Here is a 19,224-nt window from a genome sequence, read left to right as displayed (position 1 = left end):
CTACATAGGAAGAAAAATTTATTTTTAAAGGTAAGAAATGAAGTGGGATTTGCAACCGCATACCACTGGTTCATTTCTCTCTTTCATTCATAATTTAAGGTGTGCAGGAAAAAGTCCGGTGTGAATATTTGATGTATAAGGTTTTAGAGGAATGAAAGGATGCTGCAATTTTGGTGTGCTCTTCCAGAATTTCCATGTGTTTCAAGTATGTCTGCTGTGTCTCTTTAAATTTTCATGGAAGTTTATTATTAACAACTTGTCCCTTCTGAAATTAAAATCAGGGTAGAATATACAGAACCAGGGTCAGACACAATCCGCAATGGTCAGAGCTGTCATCAATATATATTGAGTCAGAATTCTGGATGAAGCATCTTAATCATTAGCTCCATCCTCATAATTTAAAAATGGTTGTAGTGATATTGTATATTAAAAACTCACCTCTCAATAAAAAAATTTCAAAAACTGTTATTTCCCTGACATTGTTTATCGACTGTTAACAGGTTTGAAATGTTAAAGGAAAAAAAAGGGTAGAACCATTCCCTAGATTTTCTATACTCTTATTTTTTATTAATTAATTTATTTGTTTATTTTGCATCCCAATTGCAGCTTTCCCTCCCTCCTCGTCCCAGTTCCTTTCTCTTACCTTCCCTCCCTTTTGCCTCAGAGTAGGGGTGTGGGAGACATAAATTGGATATACTATATCTGATAGGAGAGAAGGTGGAGAATATAGCCTTAAATGCATTGGCACAGGAGACAACTTCCTAAACAGAATACCAGGTCAGGCACTAAGTTTGACAATTATTAAATAGAACCTCATAAAACAGAAGAGCTTCTATAAGGCCAAAGACACAGCCAATGGGACAAAATAGCAGCCTACAGAATGGGAAAAGATTTTCACTAACCCTACATCCAACAGAGGGCTGATCTCTAAAATATATAAAGAACTAACGCAAGAAATTAAACCTGTAAACTGAACAAACCAATTCTATACTCTTAAGTAATTACTACCTAATTATATGCCTTTTAAGGTTGTATATCTCTTTCATTTTGAAAAACAGAGTATTGTACCATGGATTTGTTTCTATTGACATCCTTACACATGTTGAATTAAACAAGATATGGTGTCAAATTTTCAATAATGTTCATATAGAAAATCAGGTATGCACATATGGGAAGGAAAACACCAAATAACAGAAAACTTCAAAGGTAGACTCACCCCATCAGACATTAAATTCTATCAGCTTTTAATAATCAACATGATGAGGTACTAAGATGCACACACACACACACACACACACACACACACACACACCACAAATAGACCAGTAGTATAGAATAAAAGATTCAGAAATAATTCAATATTCACATGGATATCTAAGCTATTAGGACAGAAAGACAAATATGTACAGAAGTTTTCCTGAGTAACTATTTAGGGGGAGACAAAATTAAATCTGTTCTTTACACCATGGAAAAGAATAAACTACATTAGACATTAGACTAAAGACTCACATAAAGTAAGTTAAATCATATTCAAATGTTGTACAGGAGCAAATCTGAAGACATTCATGTATGAAATTTTTATGATAAAGCTTATTAACCTATACACAATATATATCAAAATTACAATATTAAAAACCTATAAGAAATAGGTGAATTTCAGTTCACTTTGATACAGAAAAACATTTGATCCAATTAAGGTTAATATACAGAGGAAACAAAACAGAAGTTCAATTTATTTGATGATGCAATATTTTTAAAAATATTTGAATAGTAAAATAAATATCATAAATGAAGTCCAAAAAAAAATGATGGGTTAGAAAACGTTGGCATATACATCTCAAATGGATAATACTTCTAATATATGAAACCTAAATACCAAATATATGAAAACTAGATATCAAAGGACAAACAACTCACAATATATGATTAAAAATGCACAAAAAATGGGAAGATAATTCTCACATAAAAGGTATAAAGTGATCCTTAAGCATAGTGAGAGATACGGTAACTTCCAGTTAGAGAAACACTAAGAAAAGCAACCCTATGTATATTCATAAGCATTAGACCAAAGAAAATGTACAAGTATGATAACATGCTCCATTGTCAAGGCTATAAGAAATTAAGATGTATTAAAATGAATAGTGTTCTAAGATTTTGCTGAAGAGGTAAAATTAGCATATGCCTCCAAACTGGGACAGCATCTATAACCCAAAGAATTAATCCCATGAGACCATCGTGATGGCTAAATTCAGATGAGCAGTGGCCACTTATAAAGCAGTAGACAGCTTTGGATAATAAGCATTTCTCCAAAGTATCTTGAAACTTACATTTGGTTTTAAGTCTACAGTAGAATTCATGTAAAGCTGAACTTAGTGGTGTAACTACCATTAAAGTAACAGAGCAGACTACATTCTTAGCTTAAGCACTGACCAATGAGGATGCCAGAAATGTTACAGGTTTTGTGTACCCAGTCTTTAACCTTATTGGGGATTCTGATGGCCTCAGCAAACATTGTCCCACTGTGGGAAGGGTTTCCTTCACTGCAGTCTGATATATAGAACAGCTAAACGGAAGCTTTGTGCAAAATGGGGCTATTCTGGCTAGGATTCAGGGAGCCATACTAGGTACATGTTTATTTGCTGAATTGTAGAACTACTTGAAATTATTCTTGAAAACAACCAGAATGCCTACATATAAGGTGAAATAGTAAGCAGGTATTTAAAATGAGGCAAATTGTAAGCAGATATGTAGTGCTTTCATTAATATGTAATTAAGCAAAATAAAACCTAAGAATTTTTAAAGATAAAAAATCTTAAGCATATGTTATTATTTATATCACAAACAATCATAAAAATGTATAAAGCTGCATTGACATCTCCAAAATAGAGGAAGATTAAATTAGAATATTGTTAGACTCACAACTTAAGGGACGCAGCCAAGTCACTGGATCTTGAATTTGATCGCACATTTGCTTCACTTACCACCGTCAAAATGTAAAACATGGGAGCGAGCAGATCTAAGATCATCAATCACTGGGACATGGACATTTGATTTTCTGTACTTTCACTGGTGTATAGTAAATGTAAAGAAGTCTACAAGGAACTAATAAAATGGGGTAATTAAAATATAAGAATAAAAATGAAATAGCAAGAACTGGACCCTTCTCTAGGTATAGCTACTACTAGAAACTGAGCAGTCGAGCCTAACTAATTCATCGCTAAGTTCAGGTTTTAATGCTTCTAAGGAAATGAAATGTTTAAGTTTTTTGTTGTTTTGTTGTGTTGTGTTTTGTTTTGTTTCCCATTGGACTAGAGTTTATATGGTTGCTAAACTAATGCTGTGTTTTTATTATTATTTATTATTGCCAATAGCTGACAACAAATGGTTACACAGTTACCCCTCTAAACCTGCTTCCCTCCCAAGACTCCCTCCAGTGCCAGTGGCTTTCTTTGCTTCTATGACATAGGCCATGACTTCTTCTAACACCATTTCTTTGATGTGCCTGCTGTTAGCTTCTGAAACTCAATTGTTTTCTCCTTTGAAATTTTGATTCATGTGAATTCCTGGTCTGCATATCTACCAATGAAACTTTGAATGCAAAAAAGTTTTGAATTTTGCATGAATTTACTTTGGCTCTATGAGATTGGATCTTTCTACATTCCTTAGGCTGTCACCAAACTTGTGATCCTCCTGCCTCTGTCTCTCAGTGATGGTATTGTAGGCCTTTGTCACCCCACTAGGCAACACATGCAATTTTGATAAACTCAGAGGCCGCTAAATTATCTTGTATGGGTGATCAATGGAACTAATAGAAATTGTAAGTTCTTGGCCTTAACAGAAAGAGGTCAGATATAGCTCCAGAAGCAAAGTAAATATCTGATAGGCATGTGGAGTACCTGTAATAACCCTGGAAGGTATAAATGGGAGTTCTAGAGCAAAAACTGACTAGCAAGAATATATATCTGTGAAGTCTGGATTTGATTGACAGATCTTGCCTCTAGATAGAAAGGTAGGAAAGCCATCAAGAAAGATTTCTGAACTCAATCTTGGATTCTGCACACAAGCACGCACGCACACACACACACACACACACACACACTCACAAATGTGCATATATACAGGTATGCAGAACACACACATTCACATAAAAATAAATAACAAAAGGATAGTTTGTCATTTTGCTCAGCATAAATGGATATCAAAACATTATGATGAAACAAAGCTGAAAAATAACCAATGAATCTCTTATAAACTGCTCAGATATACAGTCACAGTGAGATAGACAATAGTTACCTTCTGTCTTAGGGCTTCTGTTGCTGTGATGAAACACCATGACCAAAAGGAAACTTAGGAAAGAAAGGGTTTATTTCAGCTTACAGCTCCACATCACAGTCCATCATCAAAGAAAGTCAGAGCAGGAGCTCAAAGCAGGATCCTAGAGGCAGAGGCTGAAGCAGAAGCCACGGAAGAATGCTTTTCACTTGCTTGCTCCTCATGACTTTCTGAGCCTGATTTTTATATAACACACAAGACCATAAACCCAGAGATAATACCACCCACAATGAACTGGACCTTCCAAATCAATCATCAATTAAGAACTATGCCCCTCCTTAGAAGTGGGAACAAAACACCCATGTAAGGAGTTACAGAGACAAAGTTTGGAGCTGAGACAAAAGGATAGACCATGTAGAGACTGCCATATCCAGGGATCCACCCCATAATCAGCTTCCAAACGCTGACACCATTGCATACACTAGCAAGATTTTATCGAAAGGACCCAGATGTAGCTGTCTCTTGTGAGACTATGCCGGGGCCTAGCAAACACAGAAGTGGATGCTCACAGTCAGCTAATGGATGGATCACAGGGCTCCCAATGGAGGAGCTAGAGAAAGTACCCAAGGAGCTAAAGGGATCTGCAACCCTATAGGTGGAACAACATTATGAACTAACCAGTACCCTGGAGCTCTTGACTCTAGCTGCATAAGTATCAAAAGATGGCCTAGTCGGCCATCACTGGAAAGAGAGGCCCATTGGACACGCAAACTTTATATGCCCCAGTACAGGGGAACGCCAGGGCCAAAAAGGGGGAGTGGGTGGGTAGGGGAGTAGAGGTGGGTGGGTATGGGGAACTTTTGGTATAGCATTGGAAATGTAAATGAGCTAAATACCTAATAAAAAATGGAAAAAAAAAGAAATTGCCCTACAGCCGGGCAGTGGTGGCGCACGCCTTTAATCCCAGCACTCAGGAGGCAGAGGCAGGCAGATTTCTGAGTTTGAGGCCAGCCTGGTCTACAAAGTGAGTTCCAGAACAGCCAGGGCTATACAGAGAAACCCTGTCTCGGAAAAACAAACAAACAAACAAACAAACAAACAAACAAACAAATGCCCTACAGATTCATCTACAAGCAAATACTACAGAGGCATTTTCTCCATTGTGATTTCTTCTTACCAGATGAACATGACTTATATACAGTTGAGGTAAAAACTAACCAGCAAAATAACCAAAACCCAGAATTGGGGGAGTAATTTGATAGACTTGGTTGTAAATAGCATAACTATGAAGGGAACAAGTCTAGTTATGATATAAAATATGTTGTATTTTTATTAGATAAGTAGTTATTGGCTTGGTCTTGTCACAAAAGTACCTACATGAAATAATACATGTTATTCTGCTTTTTTATAGTAACCATCTCATGGCATAATTGTATGCAATAATATCTTCTTGTCAGCTGGACAGTGGTGGCACACACCTTTAATCCCAGCACTTGGGAGGCTAAGGAAGGTGGATTTCTGACTTCCAGGCCAGCCTGGTCTACAGAGTGAGTTTCAGGACAGTCGAGACTACACAGAGAAACTCTGCCTCAGACAAACAAAAAACAAACAAACATATTGTCAGTATCAAATATACACAATGAAATGAGTTTAAAATTAATAGTATTTGGTTTTACATCTATTACAACAAAGCTCCTCCAAAAGTAACTATATTTGTCTTCAACCAACACTATTTAGGAAACCCACATAGAATTATGAGGTCCTGAATAATTTCACTAAAGTTTTTCAAATACTCAAGGACATCTCATATATTTTAACTTAGTCCCCAAGTTCCTTGTATTGATAATAACACATCTAATAGAAATGGGAGTCCTACTCAAATTGGTTCCTTTTGTTACTTTGCATTTAGTCAGTTCAGTACGTATTTATTGACCTTTCAAATCCTGAGTTAGGACATTGGAATACAGGAAGGTTTCCAGCAATAAGTGTCTTCTACAAGCATACAGGGGATGGTTACATAATGGCTGCAATATTATGATTCATGAAAGATTTAATTTAACAGGCCATGGGTAAAAATAGGAGAAATGCTTAAAGGCAACACAGAAATGTTGAAATTTAATTGAACAATTGAGTCATAATATTTTTATTGAAATCTGTCCTGAATAATTTGCATAAATCACTCAAAGTCAGGATGGATATGTTATCAAGTAGATGGGACTTTTGGATTCAAGGATTCTCTCTTGCACAGAGCTTTCAAAAGGCTCTAGGCAGGGATATAAAATATCTTCACATGGCCACAGACTGAAGTAAAATTGGGGTGAAAAGTTTTCTAGTAACTTCTATCTTTTGTTTTCTTATGTACTTTTTCATGATACTTGAATAATAAATACTTGGCAAATCTAGAAAAAGAAACTTTTAGCAGAGAATGTACTCCATTTGGGTTACTGGACTACAGATTATGTGGCTCTCAAACAGTGATGTACACTGATGTTCCTGTTAGCCATCTAGTGTATATGTAGAGATATCCGAATGCTTGCACTTCTTGCTGTGTGAGCTTATCCACCGTTTCATGACTCAGTATCAGAGGTCATATTATATAAACATGCCCTCCAGTTTCTGGACTGGAAGTGAGGATAATGGAGGAGAAACAAGGTTTGAAATGTACACAGCCAGAAGGCAGCCTGTGGAAAAAGTTCCAGCAATCAGTAGTGTGAAATTCTAAGCAGTCCATTCAATTCTTATGAAGCCTAGTCAAAATAAAAGTTGCAGCCTGTCAAGAATATATTCAATAATGTAACGCTTCCAGTTATAAACACAAGGTACATTTTAAAATGGCAGTTGTGCATAAAGTTGAACTTCCCAGAAGTTCTTTTGTTGTTCTTGTTGATGTTAATAGGTCGCATACCTATAACAAAGCTACAGTGAACCAGCGCTTTAGGATGGGAAGCTGTCTTTGTCATTATCTGTGAAGTACTGGATTGTATCTTATCACAATGGATGCATCTTGTCTTGATGCTGTCTGGGATGTCCAGACAAATCAGTGAGCAAGATTGCCACTAAAGCTCCAAAACTGCCTGAAGAGACAAATGTTCTAGTGACAATCCCTCTGTCCATATTGATCAGGAAGTCATTGTATGCCAGTAGAGACGAATTAGATCACACCATTATTTGGCTCAACACAACATTGGCTTAATCTGTAAATGCACGTTTCTATTGCCATTGATTTCAAATTCATTTTGACTTTTATATTTATTGATCATGCCAAAAGTAAAAAATGTGTTATAAAAGTGTATGAAGCAATAAAATAGTTAACTTTAAAAGTGGCTCACGTGTATGTATGTATGTATGTGAGCACCTGCACACACACACACACAGAGAGACAGAGAGAGAGAGAGAGAGGGCGAGAGAGAGAGAGAGAGATTTACAATTTTGCTTTGTTTGTGGCAAATGTCAGCTTTTTAAGTTTTTAATGCACTTTTTTCTTCATTTTTTTGTATTTTTGAAATATTTGCATATTTTACTGGATATTTTGTTTATTTACATTTCAAATATTTACCCTGTCTCTATTCTCCCCTCCAAGAAACCACCGACCCATCCCCCCTGCTTCTGTGATGGTGTTACCCTACCCACCCACCCATCCACTCCCACTTCCTTGTCCTGGCATTCCCCTACACTGGGGTATCGAGCCGTCACTGTTCCAAGGGCCTCTCTGCCATTGATGCCCAACAAAACCATCCTCTGCTACATACATGGCTGAAGCCATGGGTCCCTCCATGTGTACTCCTTGGTTGGTGGTTTAGACCCTGGGAGCTCTGGTTGGTTGATACTGTTGTTCTTCCTATGGGGTTACAAACCACTTCAGCTCCTTCAGTCCTTTCTCTAACTCCTCCATTGGGGACCCCGCAATCAGTTCAATGGTTGGCTGCGAGCATCAACTTCTATATATGTCAAGCTCTGGCAGAGCCTCTCAGGAGACAGCTATATCAGGCTCCTGTCAGCATGCACTTACTGGAATCCACAATAGTGTCTGTGTTTGCTGACTATACAATGAATAGATCCCTAGGTGGGGCAGTCTCTGGATGGCCTTTCCTTCAGTTTGTGCTCCACTCTTTGTCTCCATATTTGCTCCCATGAGTATTTTGTTACCCCTTCTAAGAAGGACCGAAGGACCCACACTTTGGTCTTCCTTCTTCTTGAGCTTCATACGGTCAGTGAATTTTATCTTGGGTATTCCGAACTTTTGAGCTAATATCTACTCATCAGTGAGTGCATACCATGTGTGTTCTTTTGTAATTGTGTTATCTCACTCAGGATGATATTTTCTAGTTCTATTTATTTGCCTAAGAATTTCATGAATTCATTGTTTGTAATAACTGAGTAGTACTCCATTGTGTAAATGTATCACATTTTCTGTACCCATTCCTCTGTTGAAGTAAATCTGGGTTCTTTCCAGCTTCTGGCTATTATAAATAAGACTGCTATGAACATAGTGGAGCATGTGTCCTTCTTACATGTTGGAGCATCTTTTGGGTATATGCCTAGGAGTAGTATAGCTGGGATGGTGCTGGTTCAACTGGCGGTCAGCATGTAGAAGAATGCAAATCAATCAATTCTTATATCCTCGTACAAAGCTCAAGTCCAAGTGGATCAAGGAACTCCACATAAAACCAGATATACTGAAACTAATAGACGAGAAAGTGAGGAAGAACCTCGAATGCAGGGGCACAAGGGGAAACATTTCTAAAAGAACACCAATGGCTTATGCTCTAAGATCAAGAATTGACAAATGGGACCTCATAAAACTGCCCAGCTTCGGTAAGGCAAAGGACACTGTCATTAGGACAAAATGGCAACCAACAGATTGCGAAAAGATCTTTACCAACCCTACATCCAATAGAGGGCTGATATACGATATAGACAAAGAACTCAAGAAGACTCCAGAAAGCCAAATAACCCTATCAAAAAAATGGGATACACAGCTAAACAAAGAATTCTCAACTGAGGAATACTAGATGGTGAAGCACCTAAAGAAGTGTTCTTCTACTACTATTCTACTCCTACTTCTTTCAAAAAGTTTTACCATTTATTTTCCCCATCCATGTTATTTCTAATATTCATTGTCATGCTCTTTTAAAAAAAATTATCAGAGTTACATTTACCTCAGGGAATTTCTTCTGTAATACACTGACAATTTTCTTATAAATTCTCAAGTGTGCTTCACTTTCTTGCACCTGTCCCTGTTCAGTTCTCCTCTATCCCGAGTTGTTTAGGACATTTTTCATGACATTTTTATCTTTTACTCCCTTCTTTCCCTTCTTCTCTGTCTTGTGTGCTGTCCCCATCTATGACACTCCTACCTAGCTTTCTAACATCAGCAGCTGCACAGTTTTACAGAAACACCCTCCAGAAACAGCTAATTGCTCAGGGAATTGTTACTCCCTAAAGCCAATGGGAAACTTTTGGAATCTCCTATTAGTCTCAGACTAAAATCCTACCTCAATCAGAGATAATTATTAAACTAAGCAAAAGGATTTCAATAGCCTTCTCAAATTGATCCCAAAGACGCCTCCTGAAGTGAGGCTGCTTCACTCAGCTTTAGCCTCTTTCAATTAACTCACAGCACAAAGCACTCCCAAGAGACCAGGAGCAAACAAAATCCAAATTACAAACAAATGGAAATATTTGAAGCAATTAAGTCCTTGGTGGCTTAACTCCAGGGTGCCCAGGAGTCCTGTTCAAGGCCAAGGACCCAGTTGGTGTAGGTAAAATAATAAATCTATTCAATCTGGTGAAGCAACAAATACTTGATAAATTTAAGCTGTGTAGACAGTTACACTATATAATTGGTAAGAGGTGGGGAGAAAAAAGACTTTTGAACTGGAAGATCTTGTTTAGTACTCGCTACAGCCCAATTCCAGGAGGTAATGTCTAAATCTCTACTACACTTTGCAAACAAAACCTACTTTACTTCCTAACAGAACACAGCACTCCACTATAAAACTAATTCCATAACTCGTTGAGACCCTGATATATAATCTAAACCACGTGCTCCTTTAAATGCCTGCATCACTAGTAGAACTAAGTACTTCCCTCATATGCAAAATTGCAAATTGCTAGAAGAGCCAGTGGAGAAAAGGAGATTAAAATTGTAGTAGTAGCTGGGAAAGTAAAACAGAAAATGAAGCAAAGAACTCTATGGATGAGACTGAAGTAATGAAGTAACTGTGAAAATTAAATTAAAAAAAAAAAGTCCTCAGAGTGAATCCCAGTGGCTGTGCCTATCTGATGTTGAGGTCAGAGAAGCATTTCAAAGGTGCTTAAGGTTTGACTGAGTGCTGGATTACAGAAGGCTCCTGCCAAGCTTCAGGGAGGGAGGCAGAGGCTAAGTCCCCATCCTCCTTCCTCTCCCTCTCCCATCCCCTCCCACTGTTATCAATGGTGGCAAGGCAGCTGCAAGCAAGAGTTTTGGGACTGAAGAGCTTATCTGTAATAACAGCTTATCTGTGGCTGGCAGTAAACCCTGAGGTTAAAACTAAAGAAATTCAGTCCCTCCTGCCATTTCTCTTTCTCCTCAAGGATATTTCAGTTCCCCCACAAGCCTCTTCCCCTGCGTTGTGCACTTCAATCAAGCAAGCAAGTAATAAGCATATTCAAGCTCCATTGTACTCTAGGAATCCTGAAAAGCTCCCAAGGCACAAGGATAGGCAAGACACTCTCCCTGATACTGAAGACTTACATGGTTGTAGAGGACACAATGTATAAACGTTTAAGAGCAAGAGAAGATGGACAGCAAGGGGTCTTTGTTGAATTACAGTGCAGGTGAGTAGACTCTGAGTTCAAAGTAGAAAGAGTTTGTTCAGAGCCTGTCAGTTCCATCCCGGTGGAGGCCTGACAAAATAGACACATTGTAGACAAAATTGGAGCAGAAAGACAGCTGGAAAAGGCTCATACCATGAGCAAAAACTAAAGCCATTTAGCCATTTTGTTGTTCCAAAAGAACAACAAAAACAGAAAACAAAAACAAGCTAGCTTCTAGAGAGAGTCGGCCAGCCTGGTAAGAATATTTCTAAGGCAATGATAGAAAGAAAAAGTCATCTCAGACTCTGGAAGCCTTTGGATATCAATTTCCAAGAATTTTATCCTTATTCTGCTAGTTGTGGGAAAAGAACCAGTTTAGGAAGCCAACTCTAAGATGGCGCCGGTTTCCGGTGTGCCTTGTCATAAACAACATCAGCTCAATTGTAAGCCCGAGTCTGGTGCCAACCCCTCCCGAGCGGGTACATGTTAATTAGGTGACAGCGGTTCAACCTATCCCAGGAGGACACGAAGCCTTTCCCTGTGCTGGGGTGCATATAAGCAGACCTCCCTGGGTTCCCGGGGTCCCCGTACCAGCATCGAGGCATTCCTGCAATAAAGGCTGTTGAGAAGAATCTGACCATGTTGTGTCTTCCTTGCCAGCCTAGGTGGGCGCAACAAAACAGTTCTTAAAGAAAATATAATCTAGAACCCCTCATTGTTTTCTGGAAAATGAATACTGGAGTGTAAATGTGTTGACTAATGTTTTATCTTCTGTCTTGTCTTTGCTAAGGAGAACGAACGCCAAAGATGAGTTGCGGAGTAATACAAGAGAAGAATCCTATAGAATAAGGATCAATATTTTCAAGTCAGAATATTTTCAAATGTAGAGAAAGGAAGAAAATGGATAAAGGTTTTATTCAATGGTATAGCCCTTACCCCACCAAAAATGTAATGATAGTATAAGAATAAAAGATAAAGCTGTGGTTAAGGATAGAAAGCACAGAGGTAGTACTTGCTACAAAAATTTAGTACATAACAAATATTAATAGATATGGTTTCAGTGGCATGCATTTACAAATTCCTATGTTCACAAATGAGCATAATAAATACATGAGAAGGCAATCATCACAGGCTGCACAACATCTCGCTCATTGCACAAGCAACTAAATAATTCTGGCACCCTCAGTAGATGGCACCTCTCCTTTACAGACTTGTCCTCTAGTGAAAATATGGCAGGTCTCAGTGGGTTCCCCTTTACTGTAGTCAAGACTAGTAAAGACTGTACCATGATGATGGTGATGCTTGGCAAAGGGACCATGGTCACTGCTGCCCACTTCTGCCTGCATGCAGCATCAGTTAAAGTGATGAGGGTGTAAGACCTCCTTTCAGAGACCCCCCACTCTAGTCTCAGGAGAGAGAATGCACCCAAAGAAACACAAGAATTCTTCTTGATGCAAACACATGAGGTAGTTTAATGGTGGAGCTCCCGGTCGAAATGTATCTCATGCAGGAGACAGTGGATTCGACCCTGAGGCAAGAAAGCTAGGAGGTTTTATGGGGTAAAGGGCTTAGGGGTGGGGAATTCAGCATAGCGACACACTATTGGCTTATTCAAACATCAGCAAAAGAATACATGCAGGTCAGGGTGTCAGAGTTCTGTGAGTTGTTGACTCAGTTCAGATAGCCCTGATATATCCTCACATTCCTCTTTATCTTTATGGTCAAGCTGTTCCCAGGAATGTTTTAACGATGGGGGATGCCCAGGTTTGTTTTTCTTTGTTCCCAGCCCCAGGCAGCCTCTAGGCTCATGAACAACTAGCAATTTCTGAGTACTTTATATGACTTACAGGTCTTGAAAGTTCATCTTTCTTTCAAGGGCACGCTGCTTGCGCAGAGTACCCTGTGCTTATGTCATTAACACAGGCTTTGCTACTGCCTCCATTTACTGCCACAGGCCTAGCGCACCAGCTTCAGAATGCTGTGTCGTCATGTACTTCGGACACTAAAGACAAAAATAAACTCTTGGTACTCAATCTTTTGTTGCCCCCCTTAACCATAATCCAGCCAAAAGACAATCTCATTGAGAGGCTTGATAAATTCAGATTTGCCTTGCCTTATTAATAACAATTAACAATTGTCCTTCAGCCATCAGAGCCTCTTCATCCTTTCACTCTGGAATATGGTGCTAAAGAAAACTTGTGCTATATGATAGAGACTTAGAAAGCCTTTCCAATCTACCTCAAATAGGATCAGACACAGGGCTCAAGACTCATAGTAAACAATCAGAGACAACTATGATAAAATGCAAACTGTCTTCTATGCCCTCTTCTGTTTTCTAATAACTATATTAACTCTGCTGAATTCCAAATTCTAGTTTGGATGCCTGGACTCCAAGTCAATATTTACCCCATTGTTTTCATAATGGGCAATTATGTCAATAGCTAGAATGATTGGATGTAGAGGCAGCAGTGAAATTCCACAAACCCACACTCCCAATATTCCCATGAGGACCTGCACAATCAAAACATACCAAAAAATCCGCCCCAAACAACTGAGTAGATGTCAGGTATTCTTTTTTTTTTATTACGTATTTTCCTCAATTACATTTCCAATGCTATCCCAAAAGTCCCCCATACCCTCCCCCACCCCTGCTCCCCTACCCATCCATTCCCATTTTTTGGCCCTGGCGTTCCCCTGTACTGGGGCATATAAAGTTTGCCTGACCAATGGGCCTCTCTTTCCAGTGATGGACGACTAGGCCATCTTTTGATACATATGCAGCTAGAGTCAAGAGCTCTGGGGTACTGGTTAGTTTATAATGTTGTTCCACCGATAGGGTTGCAGATCTCTTTAGCTCCTTGGATACTTTCTCTAGCTCCTCCATTGGGGGCCCTGTGATCCAACCAATAGTTGACTGTCAGCATCCACTTCTGTGTTTGCTATGCCCCGGCCTAGTCTCACAAGAGACAGCTATATCACAGTCCTTGCAACAAAGGCTTGCTAGTGTATGCAATGGTGTCATCGTTTGGAGGCTAATTATGGGATGGATCCCTGGATATGGCGGTCTCTAAATGGTCCAAACTTTTGTCTCAGCTCCAAACTTTATCTCTGTAACTCCTTCCATGGGTGATTGTTTCCAATTCTAAAAAGGAGCAAAGTGTCCACACTTTGGTCTTCGTTCTTCTTCAGTTTCATGTGTTTTGCACATTGTACCTTATATCTCGCTATACTAAGTTTCTGGGCTAATATCCACTTATCAGTGAGTACATTTCATTTGAGTTCTTTTGTGATTGGGTTACCTCACTCAGCATGATGCCCTCCAGGTCCAACCATTTGCCTAGGAATTTCATAAATTCATTCTCTTTAATAGCTGAGTAGTACTCCATTGTGTAAATGTACCACATTTTTTGTATCCATTCCTCTGTTGAGGGGCATCTGGGTTCTTTCCAGCTTCTGGCTATTATAAATAAGGCTGCTATGAACATAGTGGAGCATGTGTCCTTCTTACTGGTAGGGACAGCTTCTGGATATATGCCCAGGAGAGGTATTGCGGGATCCTCTGGTAGTACTATGTCCAATTTTCTGAGGAACCGCCAGACTGATTTCCAGAGTGGTTGTACAAGCTTGCAATCCCACCAACAATGGAGGAGTGTTCCTCTTTCTCCACATCCTTGCCAGCATCTGCTGTCACCTGAATTTTTGATCTTAGCCATTCTGACTGGGGTGAGATGGAATCTCAGGGTTGTTTTGATTTGCATTTCTCTGATGATTAAGGATGTTGAACATTTTTTCAGGTGTTTCTCAGCCTTTCGGTATTCCTCGGGTGAGAATTCTTTGTTCAGCTCTGAGCCCCATCTTTTAAGGGGGTTATTTCTATTGTCAAACCCTGCTCTAAATACAAACAAAACAAAGGCAGTGTGCTGAAGTTCATAGTAAGCCAGCATTCTATTTTACACACATTAGAATTTTCTCTCAAGGATAATGAGAGCAAGGGAAACCAAAATAAATAATATGTAATGTTGCCTCTTGTGAAGATGGAAGGTGAGCTCCACCTTGCATTTATCCTATAGTTGTTCTTAAATCCTATAGAGAAATGTTTTCAGAAGGACTGATTGGACTAAGCATGTACTTCCATTTCCATGTAGACAGCAGTTTCTATGAGAGTGGGCACATAAAGCCACTTTTTGTAAATATAGATGTCCAAGAGGTGAAAATGTTGGTGCCATTGCCAGTCATGGCATAAAATGATTGCATTGGATAACGGGAGCAGACACTTTAAAGTTCAGGAGACTGCCAAGCTGAAAGCAGACATTAGAATCTGTCTGCCCGGAGCTATAGAAATATAAACATAAGACATAAAAGGTCAATCTTCCTCAGTCACTGAATCACAGTCAAGAGAAATACATTTCTAGAAATAACTCAAAACATGTGTGCCATTGACTGAGATCGTGGGGCTAGCTCACATTCATCTCTACCCAAGCTATTTAATTAACTTCATGGTCTATAGAGCAAAGAAAATCCTTGCATCACGAGATAACCTATATCCTACTACCCCCTTCTTTGGTTTAGCACTAAGGTGAAAATTCAGGAATTTTGTGACCACCATCAAAGACTCTTCATTTTAAATGTGTGTCTCACCATACTGCAATTTGCTGTCATTGAAATATGAAATGGGAAATTAAGGTTCCTTGACTTCTTTCATTTATAATAAAGTTGAACCCACATCACCAAAATTGGACAGGGCATCATTATCTGGGTCAAACACTATCTCATAATCACTTTAAGTATTAACAGGAAAAATAATTGTATAAGAACAGTATGAGACTGGCAAACTAGTCTTCAGAAAATGATAGCCTTGAAAGCACTAAGAGAAAGCACAATAACAATGATATTCTAGTAGTAGTAGTAGTAGTAGTAGTAGTAGTAGTAGTAGTAGTAGTAGTAGTAGTAGTAGTGGTAGTAGTAGTAGTAGTAGTAGTAGTAGTAGTAGTAGTAGTAGTAGTGGTAGTAGTTGGGGGGTAGTGTGGTGGTGGTGGTAGTGGTAGTATGCAGGTGGGGGGTGGGGGGTTAGTGGCAGTGGTGTTGGTGGTAATACTGGCAATAGCAATGCTGACCACTGGGTTGTTGACTGGGATCTATTCCATTCCCAGACTCTTTTATTCCTGAGTCAGTCTGTCTTTTCCATTTTTCTACTTAATGTAATTTACCCAAATCAGGGCAGAAGTTTTTAGACATTGAAGGATTATCTCTCATTTCCAGTGATGGCTAAGGATAGAAAGGTTTTTTTTTTTTTATGTAAACCCAATTCCAAGTTCCCTCCACTCCCAAATAATCCCTGCACTATCTTCTACTCCAGATCAATGGAATGTGTACATTATATTTTATCATTTGTAATTTCCATGGAGGACTCTCTTTTCCTTGAGTATGTACCTATGAAATTCCATATCTGATGTAGTGGGGTGTCTGGTAAGAGCAGACCTACTCATCACAGGCATTTCCTTCTAATTCCATTCCCTCCCAGTTAGTTTCCTTATGCACTAATAGTCCTTAAATCTTTTCTGACATTCTGCTATATATCTCTAAAATAATACTTGGTAAGTACCACATCATGGGGATGGTTATAGCCAAGAAATTAATTCCAAACAGCAGAACTGTTTCTTGATTTTCTAGTTATTCATAAATGCAAACTAGTTTTATTTTTTATTTGTTTTGCTTTGTTGAGACAGGGTTTTATGTAGCCCAGGCTGACCTCAAACATGCTGACTATCCAAGGGTAACATTGAAATTCTAATTTTCCTGCTTATTGACATCCATCTCTGTATCTACTCTAAGTATAGGGATTTTTGTTTGTTTTGACATCTTTGTTTTATGGCTCTGATGTTCTTGTCATGAGGAGTCCGTTTGGGACTATAAACTATTGTTTCTGGGTATAACGCTTTTCCCAAAGTGTGGAATTTCAATACTTCCTCTCCCTTATAGAATTAAAAGGAATTGGCCACCACAACCTCACCAGCAGGCAAAAATACTGAAAGGAGACATTGTGCTCCTGGCACAAGCAAGCAGGCTGTTCCTACATCATAAGCAGCTGCAGCAGGTTTCTTGCAGAAGGCATTAACAGAAGAAGAAAATAATTAGAAATCAATCAACAAGAACAATGCAATTTCATATGCAAACCAGGGCAATCATGGAGATCCCCACACAGTTGCAATATTACTAATGTCCCAGTACAAGGAAGAGGCCCTTTCATACAGAATATGAATAAGTCAGAAGCAGAGGATCAGCCAAGCATGAGGATATGAGAGTCAGATAGGGTCCCAAACTGGAAGACTTCACTGTAATACATAAACGACGGTCTTATCAAATTTCAGTGAGGAAAAATTGAGAATCAACACTGTGATTCATACTCTATTATTTTGTAATTAAAACTAGTATTAGTCAACTATCTGGGAGAAGTCATACTTTTTACTGTAATCTACTTATTTATCTGTTTTTAGTTTAATAAGTTTTTAATTAAAGTGCAATTTACATCACTTCCCCCTCCGTTTCATCCCTTCAAATCCTCTCAACTATCTTCCCTCAAAGCTCTCTGATACCCCTCACTCTCAAGGCAATATCCTCTTGTTCTTTATTATTGTTACATATACATACACACATACATACATACATACATACATACATACATACATACATACATACATACAAATATACACGTACATGTACATGCACATATACATGTGTATATGTTTGCACAAATACATATAAATACAACCTGCTGAGTCTGAATTTTTTAACTTCCTTTTAATTTAATTTTTTTAATTACTCACTTTACATCCTGCTCACTTCCCCACTCCAGGTCATTCATCCTGCAATTCTTCCCCCATCCCAGCCTCCCCTTCTCTACTGAGTAGGTGTTCCACCCTAGATAGCCCCTCAACCCTGGCACTTCAAGTTTCTGTGAGACTAGGTGCTTCCTCTTCCACTGAGGTCAGACAAGGCAGCCCAGCTAGAAGAACATATCCCACAGTCAACAGCATTGGGATAAGCCCTGCTCCAGTTGTTCAGGACCCATATAAAGGTCAAGCTACACATCTGTTACATATGTGCAGGGAAGCCTAGATCTTGCCTGTGTATATTCTTTGGTTGATGTTTCATACACTGAGAGCCCTAAAGGTCCAGGTTAGCTGACTCTGTTGGTCTTCCTGGGGAGTCCCTATTCCCTTCAGGGTCACAATCCATCCTCCTATTCTTCTGTAAGAGACCCCAGGTTCCAATCATTGTTTGGCTATGGGTGTGTATAACTGTATGATTTAACTGTTGGGTAGAGCCTCTCAGAGGACAACATGCTTCTGTCTGCAAGTATAACAGAGTATTACGAATAATGTTAGGAATTGGCGCTTGCCCACGGGATGGGTCTCAAGTTGGCCATTCCTTCAGTCTCTGCTCCCTCCCCTGTGCCTACATTTCTTGGAGATAGGATAAATTTGGCATCAAAAGTTTCTCGGATGGGTTGGTGTTGCTATTGTTTCACAGGGCTTCCTGGCTGGCTATAGAAGATGACCTCTTTAAGGTTCAAAGTCACAGATAAGGTCACCCCCATTGAGTCTTAGGCAACTCCCTTATCCCTGGTCTCAGTCTTGTCTTGTAGATGGCCCCCACCTATACTCGCCCCATCAGTTGCAGATTTCCATTCATTTTCATGATCATCTAGCCATCTATCTTATCCTTCCCTGCACATGAACCTGAATCCCACATTCCCTACACTTTCTCCTCCTCTCCTGTTCCTTCCCTTCATTTGCCATCTGAAGTATAATGAAGGTAGAGGAAAGGTGGTAGGAGAATAGAGGTCCTCTTGGATTAGCAAGTGCTCCAGGCAGCTTCACTGAGTCTGGGTTTTGATTTTTTGGTTTTTTTGAGGGTTTTTTTTTGGGGGGGTTGCTTGTTTTTGTGGTGGCATGTAAATTGTTTCAAGGCTGACTACTATGCATTGAAAAAGCTGTAAAAGTTCTCATCACTGAGACAAGTTATTTCTTTTTCCAGCAGTCATTAGTTGCCTGTAGTTTTTTGCCTAGGTGTAGAGAGTTGAAGAAAGCTGTGAGTACGTAAGGTTCTGAGTGAATATATACTGTTAACATGGGCATGAGTGAATATATACTG

At 39.2% G+C, this 19,224-nt stretch overlaps 1 long non-coding RNA gene across 2 annotated transcripts in view; it reads right to left on the bottom strand.

The window, feature by feature from the left end:
- Nucleotides 1-14,875: 14,875 nt before the first annotated feature.
- The window catches only part of Gm36903, a 62,059-nt gene continuing 57,710 nt past the window's right edge, over nt 14,876-19,224 (bottom strand). The window contains exons 4-5 of one of the 2 annotated variants that reach the window (XR_876084.2): nt 17,081-17,168; nt 14,876-15,402 (exon numbers count right to left, since the gene is read on the bottom strand). This is a non-coding gene — a long non-coding RNA (predicted gene, 36903). Of the gene's footprint in view, nt 15,403-16,496; nt 17,169-19,224 lie in introns of those variants that run through there. The other variant, XR_384854.2, reaches the window with a different exon arrangement.

The sequence above is a fragment of the Mus musculus genome, chromosome 16, assembly GCF_000001635.26.
Source record: "Mus musculus strain C57BL/6J chromosome 16, GRCm38.p6 C57BL/6J".
NCBI lineage: Eukaryota > Metazoa > Chordata > Mammalia > Rodentia > Muridae > Mus > Mus musculus.
Note: the sequence above shows the minus strand (reverse complement) of the source record. Positions and strands in the feature narration are given on the sequence as shown.